Below are 21019 nucleotides of genomic sequence, written 5' to 3'. Positions count from 1 at the left end.
GGAAATGGGCCAAGTCCAGGGAAATGAGAGCAAGGGTTCAGAGTGGATGGCCATTTTGGTCAGCATAGGCCAGTTTGGGCTGAAGGGCATGTCTCTGTGCTGTAGGAGTCTAATGACTCTATTAGGACTGTCCAGCATTCAGTCATCAGTGGTGGGGAGAACACTGCTAATTAAGATACTAAAGGAGTTCTCAAAAAGTTACACTGAAGCAGTAAGTTACCATAAGACCATTGGATACGGGACACAGGACCAGAATTAGACCACTCGGCCTGTCAAATCTGTTGCACCACTCAGTTAAACATTGATATGTTTCTTAGCCCCATTCTCCTGCCTTCTCCCCTAACTCTTTATCCCCTTACTAATCAAGAACCTCTGTCTTAAAGACACTCAACGACCTCAAAAGCCTTCTGCGGCAAGGGGTTCCACAGATTCACACCCCTCTGACTGAAGAAATTTGTCCTCATTTCTAAAGGGTTGTACCTTCACTCTGAGGCTGTGCTCTTGGGTCCTAGTCTCTTCTACTAACGAAAACATCTTCTCCACATCCACTCTATCCAGGCCTTTCCATATTCTCTAATTTTCAATCAGATCTCACTCATCCTTCCAAACTTGATTGTGTGCAGACCCACAGTCCACAAACATTCCTCATATGACAAGCCCCTCATCCCCAGGATCATTCTTGTAAACCTCCCCTGGACAATCTCCAAAGCCAGCAGATCATTCCTTAGATACTGGGCCCAAACCTGCTCACAATGTTCCAAACATGATCTAATCAGAGCCTTAAACAACCTCAGCAATATGTCCATGCTCTCGTGTTCTAGCCCTCTTCAACTGAATGCCAACATTGTATTTGACTTACGAACTGCCAAATAAGCCTGCAACTTAACAGTTGCAGTTTATCCCGATAAAAATAGAAAGGAGTGAGCTGAAGTCTTGCATTTTAGAAATTTTCTAATCACCCTGTACTGTACACTCCTGGAGCAGGTGGGACTTGAACCTGGGTTTTTGGTCCACAGTTAGGGACATACCACTCCTCCACAAGAGGCCTAAGTTCTTCTAGTTTTTAACCTTATCATATTTTTAGGCTATATATCATCAGTTCTTACACTCAGCAACTCAGTTAGTGGTTTAACGTAAATGGAAACAAAAAGCATTAACTAAAACCTCAGGTCTCCCACTGGAGAGTCAATCCAGTAAGCTCAGAACCCTAAAGTCCCAGACCTGGGGATGAAGCCATCCCTCCTCTCTGGTCATACAATCAGGAGGCAACCCAAATTAAATACCATTGTATCTGAAGAAAAAAAGAATAAATAAATATTCATGAAAGGAATTACTGCATTTGTAGAATTGAAGTAATTTTCTTTATAAAATGACTATTTCAGAAATATAAATATAAAAAGCAAATTCACTTGGGGAGGGGTGTGTCCACATTTAGAAGTGTGTATGTACGCACATGTGAGCATGTGACTGTGTGGTTTTTTGTCATTGTGGGATGTGCGCTTTGCTGGCTGGGACAGCATATCTTGCCCATCCTTAATTGCCCCTTAAAAAGTGATGGTGCACTGCCTTCTTAAATCCCTGCAGTCCATTTGTTCTGGGTTGAGCCACAATGTTATTATGGAGGGAATTCCAGGATTTTGGCCGAGTGTCATTGGAGGAATGGTGATATATTTCCAAGTCAGCATGGTTAGTAGCTTGAAGGGGAACTTGCAGGGGGTGGTGTTCGCATGTATCTGCTGCCCTTGTCTGTCTAGATGGAAGTGGGTGTGACAGCAAGAGAGACAGAGAGCATGCACGAGCGAGAGTGAGTGAGTGAGGGATAAAGCACACACCTGAGCCAGCGTGAGGTAGCGAATGTATGAGAGAGACAGAGAGAGAGAGAGAAATGCACACAAGACACAGCATGTAGAGTGCATGTGAGACAGAGACAGCACGTGAACAGCGCACTCAAGAGAGGGAATGCATGCATGTGAGCAAGGGATTACAAAGAATTGTGAACACAGCTCAGTCCATCATGAAAAATAGTGCTCCTTCTGAGAGTCTGCACTTCCCACTACCTCAGGGAAGCAGCCAACATCAAAGACTCCTCCCACCCTGGTTATACTCTCCTCCTCTCTCTTCCATCGGGCAGAAGGTACAAATATTTTAACACACGTCCCAACAGATTCAAGAACAGGGTAACAAAATGTGAGGCTGGATGAACACAGCAGGCCCAGCAGCATCTCAGGAGCACAAAAGCTGACGTTTCGGGCCTAGACCCTTCATCAGAGAGGGGGATGGGGTCAGGGTTCTGGAATAAATAGGGAGAGGGGGGAGGCAGACCAAAGATGGAGAGAAAAGAAGATAGCTAGAGAGGAGAGTATAGGTGGGGAGGTAGGGAGGGGATAGGTCAATGCAGGGAAGACGGACAGGTCAAGGAGGTGGGATGAGGTGGTAGAAAGGAAATGGAGGTGCGGCTTGAGTTGGGAGGAAGGGATGGGTGACAGGAAGAACAGGTTAGGGAGACAGAGACAGGCTGGGCTGGTTTTGGGATGCAGTCAGGGGAGGGGAAGAGCTGGGCTGGTTTTGGGATGCAGTGGGGGAAGGGGAGATTTTGAAGCTGGTGAAGTCCACATTGATACCATTGGGATGCAGGCTTCCCAAGCGGAATATGAGTTGCTGTTCCTGCAACCTTCGGGTGGCATCATTGTGGCACTGCTGGAGGCCCATGATGGACATGTCATCTAAAGAATGGGAGGGGAGTGGAAATGGTTTGCGACTGGGAAGTGCAGTTGTTTATTGCGAACCGAGCGGAGGTGTTCTGCAAAGCGGTCTCCAAGCCTCCGCTTGGTTTCCCCAATGTAGAGGGAGCCACACCGGGTACAATGGATGCAGTATACCACATTGGCAGATGTGCAGGTGAACCTCTGCTTAATGTGGAAAGTCATCTTGGGGCCTGGGATAGGGATGAGGGAGGAGGTGTGGCGGCAAGTGTAGCACTTCCTGCAGTTGCAGGGGAAGGTGCCGGGTGTGGTGGCATTGGAGGGGAGTGTGGAGCGAACAAGGGAGTCACGGAGAGAGTGGTCTCTCCGGAAGGCAGACAAGGTTGGGGATGGAAAAATGTCTTTGGTGGTGGGGTTGGATTGTAGATGGCGGAAGTGTCGGAGGATGATGCTTGGATCTGGAGGTTGGTGGGGTGGTGTGTGAGAACGAGGGCGATCCTCTTTGGGCGGCTGTGGCAGGGGCGGGATGTGAGGGATGTGTTGCGGGAAATGTGGGAGACACGGTCAAGGGCGTTCTCGACCACTGTGGGGGGTAAGTTGCAGTCCTTGAAGAACGTGGACATCTGGGATGTGCGGGAGTGGAATGCCTCATCTTGGGAGCAGATGCGGCGGAGGCGGAGGAATTGGGAATAGGGGATAGAATTTTTGCAGGAGGGTGGGTGGGAGGAGGTGTATTCTAGGTAGCTGTGGGAGTAAGGGGGCTTGAAATGGACATCAGTTTCTAGCTGGTTACCTGAGATGGAGACTGAGAGGTCCAGGAAGGTGAGGGATGTGTTGGAGATGGCCCAGGTGAACTTGAGGTTGGGGTGGAAGGTATTGGTGAAGAGGATGAACTGTTTGAGCTCCTCTGGGGAGCAAGAGGCAGCGCTGATACAGTCATCAATGTCACGGAGGAAGAGGTGGGGTTTTTTTCCCACTGTTATCAGACTTACGAATGAACGTCTTGAGTATTAGAGTTGATTTTCTCTACAACTTCTCTGTCCCTGTAGTGTGGAAGAGGTCATTCAGCCCATTAAGTCCACAGCAACCCTCCAAAGAGCACCCCAAATAGACCTACTCCCCTATCCTATCCCTGCATTTGCCATGGCTAATTTACCTAGCTTGCACATCCCTGGACATTATGGGGCATTTTAGCATGGCCAATCTATCAAACCTGCACATCTTTGGACTGTGGGAGGCAACCGGAGCACTCGGAGGAAACCCACACAGGCCACAGGAGAATGTGCAAACACCACACAGACAGTGTGGAATTGAACCCAGCTCCCTGGCACCATGAGGCAGCAATGATGACCACTGAGCCACCGTGATTGGTTTAATAGGTACAGGGCAAAACAATGTTTTGTGGTTGTCTGGCAGTCTGCGTGCGTACAGATCTAAAAGGGAAATTCTAGTTTTAACTAATAGAGCAACATGTTTATAGAAAAATTCCAATCACAAGTTATTCATGACAGTCAGTCATTCTTGTTAAATACAGGAACCTGATCAATGTTTTCTGTTAATTTGATTCCTTCAGATTGTGAAATCAGTTGCATGCTTCAATTAAATCAATAGCTTTTGAGGTGACCATGAGAGTAGAGAGGCTTGACAATCAGCCACTTTTCCAAATGGGTCATAACATTAGTTCATAAAATCTTACCACACATCTATGTAACAGTACATTTTTGAACCCACATTTAAGAATCTGATTCTTTTGGATAATGGCTCCCCACACACCCAACTTGTTCTCCTCATTAATCCATAGTCTGTCTTAGGGAAAAAAAAAGTTCCACTTAACCAATTACACAACCATATTGTATAATATACTTCTTGTAGAAAACACTCACTTAGCTCTTTAAATGATATGCATTAAAAGAATGTGCATGTGAACAAGATAGCTTGTAATATTCTCTGCTTACATGAATAAAATTTGGAAATCCCGTCACACATCTCTTCTGGTTTAGATGTGGCATCAAACAAATTTAAGTTTCAGTCCTTGATTTTTCCTGTAGCCACTACTTGGATGCTAAGATAATAAAATGTGAGGCTGGATGAACACAGCAGGCCAAGCAGCATCTCAGGAGCACAAAAGCTGACGTTTCGCGCCTAGACCCTTCATCTGATGAAGGGTCTAGGCCCGAAACGTCAGCTTTGGTGCTCCTGAGATGCTGCTTGGCCTGCTGTGTTCATCCAGCCTCACATTTTATTATCTTGGAATTCTCCAGCATCTGCAGTTCCCATTATCTCCACTACTTGGATGCTATCAGTTAACCAGCAATGCACATTAAATTTCACACGCCCATTGTAACACTTAGCTGAACTGCCAGCAATAACAGTGAAACACTACGGCATTGTTTCTCTCAGGTAAACCAGTTTGCCCACTTTCACGTCCTTTTCCTAGAATATGGAGCAGAGGTGGTACAATATCTTCTGAAAGACTTTTTAAACAATGAGTATCTTCAGTCAGTGGCAAGATGCATGCTTTGATTTAAGTGTGAAATGGAGAGCATTATTTAAAGTACAGTTGCTTAATCTCTGTGTGACAGCTTCAAACAAAATTTTTCAACTAGGTACCTTTTATAAATCAAGCAAACATAGGTTTGACCATACAAACGTATGCATACCCATATAATCTGAGAAACAGTTCACAACAGCCCTGTGGAGAACAGTTCAGAAGAATATACCACACAGTATGAACTTGGTCAATGTGGTTTGATACATTACCGAAATCTTGTTGCCACGGGATTGCTGCTTAACCAAACAAAACTTTCATTTCTATAGAGCCTTTCACAACATAGGGGTCATAGTTTTAAGCTGGTTGGTGGAAAGTATAGAGGGGATGTCAGAGGCAGGTTCTTTACGCAGAGAGTTGTGAGAGCATGGAATGCGTTGCCAGCAGCAGTTGTGGAAGCAAGGTCATTGGAGTCATTTAAGAGACTGCTGGACATGTATATGGTCACAGAAATTTGAGGGTGCATACATGAGGATCAATGGTCGGCACAACATTGTGGGCTGAAGGGCCTGTTCTGTGCTGTACTGTTCTATGTTCTATGTTCTATGTTCTATATCCTGAGGCATTTTCACAAGTAGTGAAGTACTGGATTACTGCGCCCAGAGGGATCACTCACATATGGTCAGAAATGAAGATGAATAGACTTTGGAACCTGGAATGTAAGAACCCTGATGGAGCCAGCACACAGTGACCAACTTGAGAGCAGAAACGTGATCATAGTCAGAGAACTGAAGAGATGCCAGATCGACCTAGCTGCCCTTTCTGAAACCTGCCCTTTCTGAAATCTGCCCTTTCTGAAACCTGCCCTTTCTGAAACCTGCCTCGCAGATGCAGGTAACTGAAGGAGGTAGAAGGTGGTTACACCTCTTCTGGAGAGGGAAGGCTGACGAGCCCAGAACTCACGGTATTGGATTTGCAATTAAGAACCAGTTCCTCAGTTGCCTCTCTGAACTTTCTGTGGGATCAATGACTAACTCATGACCATCCACCTAAAGCTCACCAACAATCAGACGGCTACAGCGTGAGCCCTTATGCCCCAACCCTTGACTTGGAGGAGGTAGTAAAACAGACTTTCTATGCCAACTTTGACACACTGTTCTCAAGCTTCTCCAAGAAGGACTAGATTAACTCTTTTTGGAGACTTCAATGCCAGGGTCAGTCAAGACCACAACCTTTGGAATGGCACAATAGGAAGGGAAGGGAAGGCATTGGCAACAATAGAGTCCTTCTCAAAAAATGTGTTGCATACAACCCCATCACAAAGACACTCTTCCATCAGAAAAACAAATCCAGAGGTATCTTGGAGGCCCCCAAGCTCAAAACAATGGCGTCTCATTGATTGTGTCATTGCTCGCTCCAGGGACCTTCAGGATGTGAATGTCACCAGGGATATCAGTGGCTCACATGACTGCTGGACTGATCACCACTTTATCTCTTCCACACCATCCATCAGACTACCTACACAGAAAGAGGAGGGTTCAGAAGATGCAGATCCAACTGAGATTCAACATCAAACGTCTGGGTGACTCAGTCACTATGCAACATTTACAGGCCAGAGGACATAGGAGATTAACGGAGTCTGTTTAAATCAACCATTCTCAGTACCAGCAATAACACCCTCAGGTACAAATCCAGGAAAAGCCAGGACTGATTCAATGAGAATGACACGAAAATTGAACTGCTCATCTCCAAGAAAAGGCAGAACGACATCAACTGCAAGGCCAACCGAACAGCCTGTGCCAAAGCTAAGAGTCTAGAAAAGAGTAAGGGAAACTCAAAAACAAACCATGGACTGATGAGACCTTGGAATTCCAGCAGCTGGCAGATGCTGGTGACACAAGAGGCTTCTTCAGCGCCACTAAGACAATATACGATCCAAGCTACCATGGTCTAAACCCCTGTGCTCTGAAGACAGAGAAAAACAACTTAAGGATAATAAGGTGATAAGCACCCACTGGAGAGAGCATTTCCAAGGACTCCTCAACCCTAATACCAATGTTAACTTGGAAATCATCAACCAAATCCCCCAGAAATCCATGCAAGTTGACATGGAAGATTTTCCTACTGCAACCAAAGGGCAAGAAGTTATAAGGACCCTCAGAAACAACAAGACTACTGGCTCAGATGGGATTCCTGCAGCAATCATAAAGCAGGGTGGCCCATAGCTCCATGAACGCATTCATGCTTTGCTGCTGAAAAATTTGGCTCAAAGAAGAACTCCTCTCAGAGCTCAGGGATGCTCTGACTGTGACCACATTCACAAAGGATAACAATGCAGACTGTAAGAATTAGAGGCATCTCCCTTCTGTTAATCACTGGCAAGTACTTGCATGTGTCCTTGTCAACAGACTTCTACCATTATTACAGGAAATAGTTCCTGAATCACAGTGTGGCTTCTGCCCATGCTGAGGAACAACAGACATGATCTTCACAGCATGTCAATTACAAGAAAAATTCTAGGAACAGAAGCTATTGCTTTACATGGTCTTCAATCAATCTATGGGCATTGACACAATTAACCAGAAGGCTGTCTGGCAGATACCATCACGATGTGGCTGCCCTATAAGGTAACCAGGATGCTGAGGCTGCTGTATGATGACATGTTTGCAACCATGAATTGGAGTCTGAGCCTTCCACCATGGAGACAGGGGTCAAACAGGGCTGCATCATCGCACCTACCCTGTTCACCATTTTCATTGCCACCGTCCTCCATCTTACTGACCAAAACCTGCCCAATGGAACGCAAATCATTTACCATAAGGAAGGCAGGCTGTTTAACCTTAATAAGTTCAAGGCCAATGGCAAGGTCTCCAGCACCTCCATCGTGTAGCTTCAAAATGCTGATGACATTGCCGTGGGCAGTGTGCAGGCTTGGGCTGACAAGTGGAAAGTAACATGTGCACCACACAAATGCCAGGCAATTATCATTTCCAACATGTGACAAAATCTAACCCTTATCCCTTGATATTCAATGGCATTACCAATGCTGAATCCTGCTCTTTCAACAGCCTGGGGGTCACCATTGACCAGAAACTGAACTGGATTCGCCATATAAGTACTGAGGTCAAGTAGCTGTATCCCTCATGTTGATTATTTCACCACTGGTGGGTATATCCTGCAACAGGGTCAATAAATGTCCAGGTTGCAGAGGTCTGATTCTTTTGTGTTAAGATATTTGAGAGTCTGAGTAGGATTCTGTTGAACTATTACTTGACTAGTCCATGGGCCAGGTGGTTGATATTACAGTAGGGGACTACTTTAGAAATAGCGACCACAATTCCGTAAGTTTTACAATACTCATGGACAAGGATAGGAGTGGTCTTAAAGGAAGAGTACTAAACTGGGGGAAGGCCGACTACACCAAGATTCAGCGGGATCTGAGGAATGTAGATTGGGAGAAACTGTTTGAAGGTAAATCCACATTTGATATGTGGGAGGCTTTTAAGGAGAGGTTGATTAGTGTGCAGGAGAGACATGTTCCTGTGAAAATGAGGAATAGAAAAGGCAAGATTAGGGAGTCATGGATGACAGGTGAAATTGTGAGATGAGCCAAGAGAAAAAAGGAAGCATACATGAGGTCTCGGCGACTGAAGACAGACGACGCTTTGCTAGAAAATCGGGAATGTAGAGCGAATCTGAAAAAAGGGATTAAGAGGGCTAAGAGAGGACATGAGATATTGCTGGTAAACATGGTTAAGGAAAATCCCAAAGCCTTTTATTCATATATAAAGAGCAAGAGGGTAACTAGAGAAAGGATTGGCCCACTTAAGGGCAAAGAAGGAAAGTTATGCGCTGAGTCAGAGAAAACGGGTGACATCCTTAACGAGTACTTTGCATCGGTATTCACCAAGGAGAGGGACATGACGGATGTTGAGGCTAGGGATAGATGTTTGCTTAGTCTAGGTCAAGCTGACATAAGGAGGGAGGAAGTGTTAGGTATCCTAAAAGACATTAAGGTGGACAAGTCCCCAGGTCTGGATGGGATCTATCCCAGGTTACTGAGGGAAGTGAGAGAGGAAATGGTCGGGGCCCTAACAGATATCTTTGCAGTGTCCTTAGACACGGGTGAGGTCCCAGAGAACTGGAGACTTGCTAATGTTGTCCCCTTGTTTAAAAAGGGCAGCAAGGATAATCCAGGTAATTATTGACCGGTGAGCCTGACGTCAGTGGTAGGGAAGCTACTGGAGAAGATACTGAGGGATAGGATCTATTCCCATTTGGAAGAAAATGGGCTTATCAGTGATAGGCAACATGGTTTTGTACAGGGAAGGTCATGTCTTACCAACTTAATAGAATTCTTTGAGGACGTGACAAAGTTGATTGATGAGGGAAAGGCTGTAGATGTCATGTACATGGACTTCAGTAAGGCGTTTGATAAGATTTCCCATGGCAGGCTGATGGAGAAAGTGAAGTCACATGGGGTCCAGGGTGTGCTAGCTCGATGGATAAAAAAACTGGCTGGGCAACAGGAGACAGAGGGCAGTAGTAGAAGGGAGTTTCTCAAATTGGAGACCTGTGGCCAGTGGTGTTCCACAGGGATCTGTGCTGGGACCACTGTTGTTTGTGATATACGTAAATGATCTGGAGGAAGGTGTAGGTGGTCTGATCAGCAAGTTTGCTGATGACACTAAGATTGGTGGAGTAGATGATAGTGAGGGGGACTGTCAGAGATTACAGCAGAATATAGATAGACTGGAGAATTGGGCAGATAAATGGCAGATGGAGTTCAATCCGGGCAAATGTGAGGTGATGCATTTTGGAAGATCTAATTCAAGGGTGAACTACACAGTAAATGGAAAAGCCCTGGGGAAAATTGATGAACAGAGAGATCTGGGTGTTCAGGTCCATTGTTTCCTGAAGGTGACAACGCAGGTCAACAGGGTGGTCAAGAAGGCATACGGCATGCTGGGTGGGGGACTCAATTACTAGGGGTCATGAGTTCAAAGTGAGAGGAGGAAAGTTTAAGGGAGATATGCGTGGAAAGTTCTTTACACAGAGGGTGGTGTGTGCCTGGAATGCGTTGCCAGTGGAGGTGGTAGACGCAGACACATTAGCGTCTTTTAAGATATATTTGGACAGGTACATGGATGGGCAGGGAGCAAATGGACACAGACCCTTAGAAAATAGATGACAGGTTAGACAGAGGATCTTGATCGGCGCAGGCTTGGAGGGCCAAAGTGCCAGTTCCTGTGCTATAGGTTTCTTTGTTTCTTTGTTTCAACTCCCCCAATTGGGACACAAGACCTTAGATGTTAACAAGGTGAGTTTTCCAAGTTATTGAGACAGAGTTTAAAAGAAAAGGAAAGACCTGTCATGTCCATGCCAGTCATCGAACATCCCATTTTCCAGTACTTGACCCATTGTATTGTACATTAGGATGTTTCAGGGGCTCATTGGAGTAGTCCTTGAAATGTCTTGAGGTTTCACATTGCTACCATCCTTTCAGGCATTGAATTCCAGGTATGCTCAAGCATGTTTAGAACTGTGTCCTGTGGTTATTGACTTCCGTGCTAAGGGGAAAAGTTTCTCCATATGCTCTCTGTCCACGCCCCTCTAAATTGTGTACACCTTAATTCGACTCCAACTCAGCCTTCTCTGCTCTGAGGATATTAACTCCACCCTATTTAGTCTGTCTGACAGGGTTGGATATTTTATTTTCAATTTCTTAAAATGCTTTTTATGGAGATAAATCAAAAAAATTTACTCAAATAGAAGGACTGTTAAAGATTGGACACTTTTGAAATTATTCAACATCACTTCGTCTCAAGGAATCAGCACGTAAACAGTGCGGCATGGAAATGGCAAAAGAAACCTTCTAGTGACAAAGTAGCAGCTCAGTCAGCATCAACCTAGCTAAGAAGAATGTATTATTTGCTCAGTTCCTGACCAGATGATACTTTCCCAAGTTCTGCAACATATTTTCAATTATTTTTGTGAAGTGGAAAATACTGAAGGAAATTCTTGGCAGTTAAGTTTGAAAAGTGACACTGCAAGTCAATATGGTACAACAATTCAGTCAGGCGAAGATGAAGACAAGTGTAACGTACATCAAGTAGTAATATTCATTTAACATTGCTCAAATATTTTCTCTCCTGATTCTCTCCCTCTCTCTCAAAGGGATCAACCCATTGCAGCTCCGGTGTTCGATTTTAACATTGGCTGAAAATTCTGTAAACAAGCTCACCCAAGGCAACACTATTCATTCAATGTCGGAACAAATTACTGCAGATGCTGGAATCACAACAGGTCAGGCAGTGTCCATGGAAAGAGAACAAGCTGGTCATTCAACAGTTTAAGGTAGGTCCCACCTTCCCTCTCCCCTGACCATAACATAACCAGTTAGAAATTATAGTTATTGAATACAGTACCAATTCAGAAAGCTGTCAATTTCGGCTCACCTACTCTCATTAAGCCACTAATATTGAGGCTTTCCAGCTGAGATTGTTTAACTCAGTGCAAACTTTAAAATATTTGGATGTAAGTGACTGGTGGTGGTGTGGTGGCAGGTGGGAGGATGCTGAACACCAAAGGTTAAGACTAGACTACATGGTTTTGGGGAGTGGAGCCTGCCCTGATTCCTGCCCTAATCCCAGATCAATGACAAAATACTCTTGTGAACAGCACATGTGTACATTGGATATTAATGGTCGCTCTCCCTTTACTGTGGTACAGATCGAAGGAGATGTCACCATCATCAACATCTCTCTTTTTTTAATTACTGGAAAGTTTCTTCTCAGGGTTACAAAACTATACATCTTGTTCTACCCTTTGGCCTAAACTTATAATTATACTGAGACACTTCTAAAACATTTCAGTCTAGAAAGCATTTAGTCACCTCTTCATAGACCAATTCCTTTTTGCCTTGTTAAGTTCCAATGTGACCAGTGTTTCCCCATAAATGAACAGCAGTTGGTAGGTGGGCCTTTAGCTGCAAACCACAGACATCTTTAATACAATCATCCAGGCATCTTTAATACAGAATCTTCATGTTAATGTACAGGAGACACTCCCACTATCCTGGTTCACACTTGCCATACAAAATGCTGCACAAGATCAGAGGAGATCCCAACTGGACCAGCACATCCATTCATCCCTTCCTACAGATCACTAGGCTAATCTGGGACTCACAGTTCAATTGTTTTCAGAGATGAATGTTACGATTTGGTCTGTTCCAGTGTCGCGGTGCGTTAATCCAACGTGAGTACCTCCATGTGCAGCATCTGCTTAAATCCCCAGAAACCTTCAATACACTCCTCACTGTAGGGCAGTGAGCAGCCTGTGTGGGTGAACGAAAGACCGGAGCACGTTGTGAAATCTCACACATCCACGATGCACACTTACCAGGCACCGATGGGTGGGTTATAGCTGGCAGCAGTATCCCGACCAGGAAGATCTGTAAAATCCTAGGGGGAGAGTGGGTGTTTGAAGGACAGCTCCTTACTGTAGGGCCAAGCTGGCCAGGATCCCTTCCCATCCAGGGGAATGTGTGAGCCCCAAACCACACCTTCCAGACACAATGACCTTGCAACAGGAACAGCTCTCTGCCAATCACCACCAACGGACCAATGATATCATCGTACGATGACGTCAGGGGATCCCAAGGGAATTTCCTTTTGAATGTATCAAACTTCTGACAATGTCTGGGGGCGGGGGTCAGTGACCAAGGCACCTGATTAGCTTCAGGCTTGGAGTGAACCGGAATCGGCATTTTCAGAATTTCAGTTTTTTTTCGCCATTACTCAGCAAGTGAAAGACGAATCAGTTCGTCGGGAGGTTTAGAAGCTCAGTTATACCCCTCGGCCTCCCTGTGGGGTGAGGCGAAACCCAAAAAGAGGATTCTATTTAAAGAAGTAGAGGCAGGGAAATAATGGGTGGGTTTTGTGGCTGATCGGGGTAAGGGTGAGTGCTAAAACTGGGCCGAGGGCATTTTATACGGAAAGTGATCATTTTTATTCTCTCTCAGACCCAGTCGGAAAAGGAAAGTGCTAATTCTCCGTTTAATCAGCGCAGGTACTTTTAAAGGCAAACTTCTGCTTAATTAATGCACAGCCGACTCAATGGAACATAGAACATTACAGCGCTGAATTATAGTATCAGTTCGAATGAGATCAGTTACATTAATCAATATATTAGGTTGTCCACGGCTTCAGTAACCCCACGAACAGACAATACAACATTTCTAATTATCGACCCAATGTCATATTCAGGTTCCAAGGGAACTGCGCCCAAATCTGGGTCCCTCCCTGTTACAGTTTCTGAATCACTAGGACTTTTTACAAGTCATTTCCCAACTTGTGAGTGTGAGGGGAATTAAGTGCAGTAGAATTTCCCTTGCGATATGGAAATGTCAATTCTGCAGATGATTTGTATGAATAATACCGGAAATCTGACACATTTCTGTAAAATAATGAGACTTCACTCTCCTCTCAGCCATGTCCCACTGAAATAATCAAAGGTACAATCTGAAGACTTCCTGAAGCCTAAGGCCACTATCTGACGTGCGGTATTTGCACTGTTTCGGTTACATGTGGAAAGGGCTACACAGTGAGAAAAATAATGAACATAAAATACTGCAGACGCTGAAAATCTGAAATAAAATAATAGACAGCAGAAGGTCTGGCAGCATCAATGGAGAGAGAAACAGTTAACGTTTGGAGTATTCTTCGGCACACTTTAAAAAATAATCGCAAGCATTCCTCTGTTTAACTGTTGGTTTCTGCAGTGTTCAAATGGAAACCTGGCAATGACTAAAACCTCTGATGAAGGGCCTCGGCCCGAAACGTCAGCTTTTGTGCTCCTGAGATGCTGCTGGGCCTGCTGTGTTCATCCAGCTTCACACTTTGTTCTCTTAGATTCTCCAGCATCTGCAGTTCCCATTATCTCTGATCACAATGTCTAAAATCTGCCCATGACATGGTTATATTCACGAGGCTGTACTTATGTTTATGCTTCTTAATGTGTTCTTAGGTAATGATGAAATAGAACATAGAACATTACAGCACAGTACAGGCCCTTCAGCCCTCGATGTTGCACCGACCTGTGAAACCAATCTGAAGCCCATCTAACCTACCCTATTCCACTATTAACCATATGTTTATCCAATGACCATTTAAATGCCCTTAAACTTGGCGAGTCTACTACTGTTGCAGGCAGGGCATTCCACACCCTTACTACTCTCTGAGTAAAGAACCTACTTCTGACATCTGTCCTATATCTATCACCCCTCAATTTAAAGCTATGTCCCCTCATGCTGGCCGTCACCATCCGAGGAAAAAGGCTCTCACTGTCCACCCTATCTAATCCTCTGATCATCTTGTATGTCTCTATTAAGTTGCCTCTTAATCTTCCCTCTAATGAAAACAGCCTCAAGTCCCGCAGCCTTTCCTCATAAAACCTTCCCTCCATACCAGGCAACATCCTGGTAAATCTCCTTTCCAATGCTTCCACATCCTTCCTACAATGCAGCGACCAGAACTGTATGCTATATTCCAAGTGCGGCCACACCAGAGTTTTGTACAGCTGCAACATGACCTCATGGCTCCGAAACTCAATCCCTCTACCAATAAAACCAAACATCCCCTACGCCTTCTTAACAACCCTATCAACCTTTGTGGCAACTTTCAGGGATCTATGCACATGGACACGAAGATCTCTAATCTCATCTACACTACCAAGAATCTTACCATTAGCCCAGTACTCTGCATTTCTGTTACTCCTTCCAAAGTGAATCACCTCACACTTTTCTGCATTAAACTCCATTTGCCACATCTGAACCCAGCTCTGCAGCTTATCTATGTCCCTCTGTAACCTGCAACATCCCTCCGCACTATCCACAACTCCACCGACTTTAGTATCATCCGCAAATTTACTAACCTATCCTTCTACGCCCTCATCCAGACCATTTATAAAAATGACAAAAAACAGTGGCCCCAAGACAGATCTGTGCGGTACACCACTAGTCACTGAACTCCAGGATTAACATTTCCCATCAACCACCACCCTGTCTCCTTACAGCTAGCCAATTTCTGATCCAAACTGCTAAATCACCCTCAATCTCGTGCCTCTGTATTTTCTGCAATAGCCTATCATGGGGAACCTTATCAAATGCTTTACTGAAATCCATATACACCACATTAACCACTTTACCCTCAGCCACCTGTTTGGTCACCTTCTCAAAGAACTCAATATGGTTTGTCAGGCACTGCCTACCCTTCACAAAACCGTGCTGACTATCCCTAATCAAATTATTCCTTTCTAGATGATTATAAATCCTATCTCTTATAATCCTCTCCAACACTTTACCCACAACTGAAGTAAGGCTCACTGGTCTATAATTACCAGGGTTGTCTCTACTCCCCTTCTTGAACAAGGGGACAACATTTGCTATCCTCCAGTCTTCTGGCACTATTCCTGTAAACAATGACGACATAAAGATCAAAGCCAAAGGCTCTGTCACATCTGTTCTGTTGATGCTACTTTCCAGAAGGGGCGCCAGGAATGTCCACTGCTTTTCTCAATCAAGGATTCCCCACTACTGTGATTGACAGCTGTGTGCAACCCATTTCCTGTACTTCTGGCCTCACACCTTCCATTCCATTCCCTCCCACAACAATAGGGTCTCTATTGTCCTCACTTCCCACCTCACAACCACCTGCATCCAAGGGTGTATAAGCTGTTTTCCCCCTATCCTTACCAGAAGGCATCCACCAGACATGCACTCCCCTCCTTGTCAGCATTCTGCAGGAACTGCTCCCTCCAGGACACCGTAGCCCACTCCTCTTCCACTCCCAAAACCTCCTCACTCCCCACAGAACCTTCCAATGGAATTGCAGAAGGGATGACACCTGCCCATTTACCTCTTCTCACTATTCAAGGCCCCAGACCCACTTTCCAGGTGAAGCAGCAATTTACCTGCATTTCACTTAATCTAGTCTACTGTATTCCTGCTCACACTGTGGTCTTCTCTATGTTGGGAATACAAAACGCAGGCTGGGTGACTGAGATTTGTTAGGGAGAGTCGGAGGCAAATTCCATTGGAAGTATCAAATAATTAAGAGGAATGGACACATTTGGGACTTGATTTGATTTGGTTTATTGTTGCCATATGTATCTAGGTACGGTAAGAAGTTTTGCTTTCCATGCAGAACAGACAGATCTTAGCGTACAAAGATCATAAGATGATAGAACACAATGAGGAATAGAAAGTTACAGCTGCAAAGTTTCAGAGGTCTATTCATAGGTCAATAATAGCGGCGAAGAACCTGTACTTGAACTTGTCGATAAATGTGTTGAAGCTTTTATATTTTCTACCTGACAGAAGAGGTTGGAAGAGATTATAACCAGGGTGGGAGGGGACTTTGATGATATTGGCTGCCTTTCCAAGGCAGTGAGAAGTGTAGGTGGTGTCAGCAGATTGAGGGTTAGCTTGCGTGATGGTCTGGGCTGTGTTCACAACTCTCTCTAATTTCTTACGGTCCTGGGCAGAGCAGTTGCCATACCAAGCCATGACGCCTCCAGATAGAACGCTTTCTATGGTGCATCTATGAAGGATGTTGAGAGTCATTATATACATGCCAAATTTCCTTAGCCTCCTGAGAAAGAGAGGCATTGTTGTGCCATCTTGACCAACGCATCAATGCGAGTGGTCCAGGATGGATTGTTGGTTATCATCACTTCTAGCAACTTGATACCCATCTCCATCTCAACTCCATTGATGTAGATAGGAGCATGTCCTCCTCCTTGCTTCCTGAAGTTGATGATCAAGTCTTTAGTTTTGCTGACATTGAGGGATAGATTGTTATCTTTACATGATGACACTATGCATTCTATCTCTTTCTTGTATCCTGTCTCATCATTGTATGTTATCGGACTGACAACAGTGGTGTCATCAGCAAACTAGTAAATGGAGTTCAGGAGAAATTTGGTCACACACTCATGAGTGCAGGCAGTATAGTAACGGGTTATTTATGCAGTCTTGCAGGGTGCCGGTATTAAGAACATAAGAAATAGAAGCTGGGGTAGGCCATCTAGCCCCTTGAGTCTCTCCGCCATTCAATACGATCATGGCTGATCTTTTCGTGGATCCACTTACTCACTCACTAACCATAACCCTTAATTCCTTTACTGTAACAAAATCTATCTTTGCCTTAAAAATACTCAACTAGGTAGCTTTAGTTGCTTCACAGGGCAGCGAATTCCACAGATTCACAACCCTTTGGGTGAAGAAGTTCCTCCTCAACTTAATCCTAAATCTGCTAAATCTAAATCAGTTCCCCCTTATTTTGAGGCTTAGTTGCCCTCTTAGTTCTAGTTTCACCCACCAGTGGAAATAACCTCCCTGCTTTTATCTTATCTATTGCCTTCATAATTTTATAAGTTTCAATAAGATCCCCTCTCATTCTTGTAAATTTCAATGATTATAGTCCCAGTCTACTCAATATCTCCTCACAAGCCAAACCTCTCAACTCCGAAATCAACCTAGTGAAGCTCTTCTGTACCCCCTCCACTACCAGTACATCCTTTCTCAAGTAAGCAGACTAAAACTGTACACAGTACTCTAGGTGTGGCCTCACCAGGACCCTATACAGCTGCAGCATAACCTCCCTGTTTTTAAACTCCATCCCTCTAGCAATGAAGGATAATATTCCATTTGCCTTTTTAATTATCTGCTGCACCTGCAAACCAACATTTTGTGATTAATGCATCTGGATATCCAGGTCCCTCTGCATGGCAGCATGATTTATGTTACAGTCCATTTTGCTGTTATTCCTACCAAAATGGATGACTTCACATTTAACAACATTGTACTCCATCTTCCACACACTTAACCTGTCTATATCCATCTGCAGATTTTTGGTGTCCTCTGCACACTTTGCACTACCACTCTTCTTACTGTCATCTGCAAACTTTGATACACTACATTTGATCCTCAACTTCAATCATCTATGGAAATTGTTGATAATTGTGGGCCTTTCACATCCTTGAAACACACCACTAGCCACTGATCGCCAAGCAGAAAACAACTTATTTATCCCCACTCTTGCTTCCAGTTAGTTAACCAATCTCCTAACCATGCTAATACATTACTTGTAACACCACGCACCTGTATCTTGTGCAGCAATCTTTTGTGAGGCACCTTGTTGAATGCCCTCTGGAAATCCAGATACACCGTTGTCTATTGCGCTTGTAATGTCCTCAAAGAATTCCAGTAAATTAGTTTAATATGTCCTACCATTCATGAATCCATGCTGCTTCTGTCCAACAGGACAATTTCTAACTAGGTGTCTTGCTGTTTCTTCATTGGTGATAGATTCAAGCATTTGCCCTACTACAGAAGTTTAGCTAATGGACCTGTAGTTACCTACCTTTGGTCTACCTTCTTTTTTTAAACAACGATGCCACATTTGCTGTTTTCCAATCTGCTGGAACAGCCCCAGAAATCCACTGAATTCTGGTAAATTACCATGAGCCCATTTGCTATTACCCCTGCCATCCCTCTTAGTAACCTGGGATGCATTCCATCAAGGCCAGGAGACTCATTTACCGTCAGCCCCATTAGCTTGTCAAACACTTCCTCTTCAGTAATAATTATCATTTCTCGGTCCTCACCTGCCATACAGTCCTTGTCATCAATTATTGGCATGGTATTTGTGTCTTCCACTGTGAAGACCGACACAAAATATCTGTTTATTGCCTCAGCTACATCCTGTGGAAACAGCTGCATCTGAGGCTGTCGGGACGGTTGACACCATTTCACTGGGCCCAAATGTATTGAGCACATCGGGGAGGGATGTAATTTTGTCCATATTCTGCTCTGCTTCACCTTGTAGCCCATCATGTTATGTAGGCCTTGCCACAGATGGCCGGTGTTCACCCGTGGTAGAGTAACTGCCATGAATTACCGCTTCACATTTTATAAAACCAGTAAAATCAACAGCAGAGACAGAACAGTAGTCAAGATTGTTCATTCAGATTTGCTGACTAATGGAAATTCATCTGGAGCAATTGTAACAAAAACAAAGTTGCTGGAAAAGCTCAGCAGGTCTGGTAGCATCTGTGGAGGAGAAAACAGAGTTAACATTTCTGGTCCAGTGACCCTTCCTCAACTGTTTTCTCCTCCACAGATGCTGCCAGACCTGCTGAGCTTTTCCAGCGACTTTGTTTTTGTTCCTGATTTACAGCGTCCGCAGTTCTTTTGGTTCTTATGGACGAATTGTAACTTGCATAATAGAAACAGTCGTGTAATTTGTTTCACTTGCTTCCATATAATTCCCAGGGACAAATACTGGGTGCATCATGTACAATACTCTGTATTACGGCATGGCACAGTGATCCCATGAAGTCCCATTCCATTTATCCCAGGTCACTGAATTCAAGGAGACAAAAGGAGGATGTTGGTGGTGAAGTAACAGAGGCCAGTATCCCATCACCAAGTCATCCTTTAGTTACAAGTGGAGAGTCTTCGATGCTGATCCGACTTCCTCAGATCTAGCTCCCAGAGAACATGGAACCTTTGGAACTCATGCTCATATGTCAGCCAGGGGTCCTTGATTGGAACCAGATTAACAGCCCCAATCAGAGAACTCATATTCTATGAGCTCCACCTGACTGACCTTGTTAAAACCACTACATCCCACGTGGCCCACGTGCTTGCTCAGGGCCATTGCATTCATCAGAGTTTTATACATCACTGGACTTGACCTCATGTTGACCATACCTCTTACCCTTGCAGGGCCATTCTTGTGGCTCCGAGACCAAACTTTATCCCCTAAAGTTTACTGTCTCTCTTATTGAGCAGTGTCTTGTATCCGACACTGGCATCCCTGATGCTGTTTCACTCTGCCCGCTAAGTCTGGGAGGATCAGATATAAACTGATACGAAGTCTTCTCCCCAGTAACAACTCTATTGGAGCTGGTCTGAAAATCAAACAGGAACTGGGACAGTTTGGTATCCAGTGAAGCTATAGATTGTCTTTTTTTAAACCAGCCTTCAAAGTTTGGACTCTTTCTGCCAGACCACTGGATGATGAATGGTATTGAGCTGCCCTTAAATGATGAATATCGTTCCACTTTACGAAATACTCAAATTCCCTGCTGATAAACATTGGTCTGTTATCTCTGAGAGTCTCTATATTGCAAAAGATGCACATAATTTTTCTGTCACTGACCTCGTGTTTGGAGAATAAACTCTATGTATGTCCAGCCACTTTCAGTGGGTGTCCACAACGACTAGGAACATTGAGCCTGTGAAAGATCCTCATGGTCGCTATGTAACCAAGTTCAAGATTTTCCCAGCCATTCCCATGAATGTGCGGGAGTTGCTGATATAATGTTTGCACTTGTTGATACCCTGGGCACTGCCCCACCAACACAGCTATGTCTGCATTCAATCCTGGCTATCACATATAAACCTCTCGCCAATATCCTCACTTTGGAAACCCCTGGATGACACCGATGGAGTTCAGCCAGTATGGCAGTGACCTTTGCTCAGGACAATCACTGTTGCTCCCCATAATAATATGATATCCTCAACTGTGATGGGGGCCCTCTGGGTCCAAAAAGATTGCAACTCTGATTGTGACAGCTCTTTGGTTTCCCCCATCACCATGCAGGACCGGATCTCTGTGCATCCATAGTCTGATGTTGTTTGTGGTGACTAGAAAGGTGTCCGTAAGATTTAAAACCAACATGGACTCTTCCAGTGGCAGTACCAGCCAGCAGTGTATCTGCCAGCAGGAGGCAGCTCAATACATCCTGGACAGTGTTCCAA

At 44.5% G+C, this 21019-nt stretch overlaps 1 protein-coding gene across 1 annotated transcript in view; it reads right to left on the bottom strand.

Annotated features, from left to right (window-relative positions):
- The window catches only part of LOC125464514 (unconventional myosin-Ic-like), a 145125-nt gene extending 132359 nt beyond the window's left edge, over positions 1-12766 (bottom strand). The window contains exon 1 of the mRNA XM_048556950.2: positions 12592-12766. The gene's annotated coding sequence lies outside the window, so the exon portion shown is untranslated. The remainder of the gene's footprint in view (positions 1-12591) is intronic.
- Positions 12767-21019: the final 8253 nt, after the last annotated feature.

Source organism: Stegostoma tigrinum, chromosome 27 (assembly GCF_030684315.1).
Source record: "Stegostoma tigrinum isolate sSteTig4 chromosome 27, sSteTig4.hap1, whole genome shotgun sequence".
Taxonomy (NCBI): domain Eukaryota; kingdom Metazoa; phylum Chordata; class Chondrichthyes; order Orectolobiformes; family Stegostomatidae; genus Stegostoma; species Stegostoma tigrinum.
Note: the sequence above shows the minus strand (reverse complement) of the source record. Positions and strands in the feature narration are given on the sequence as shown.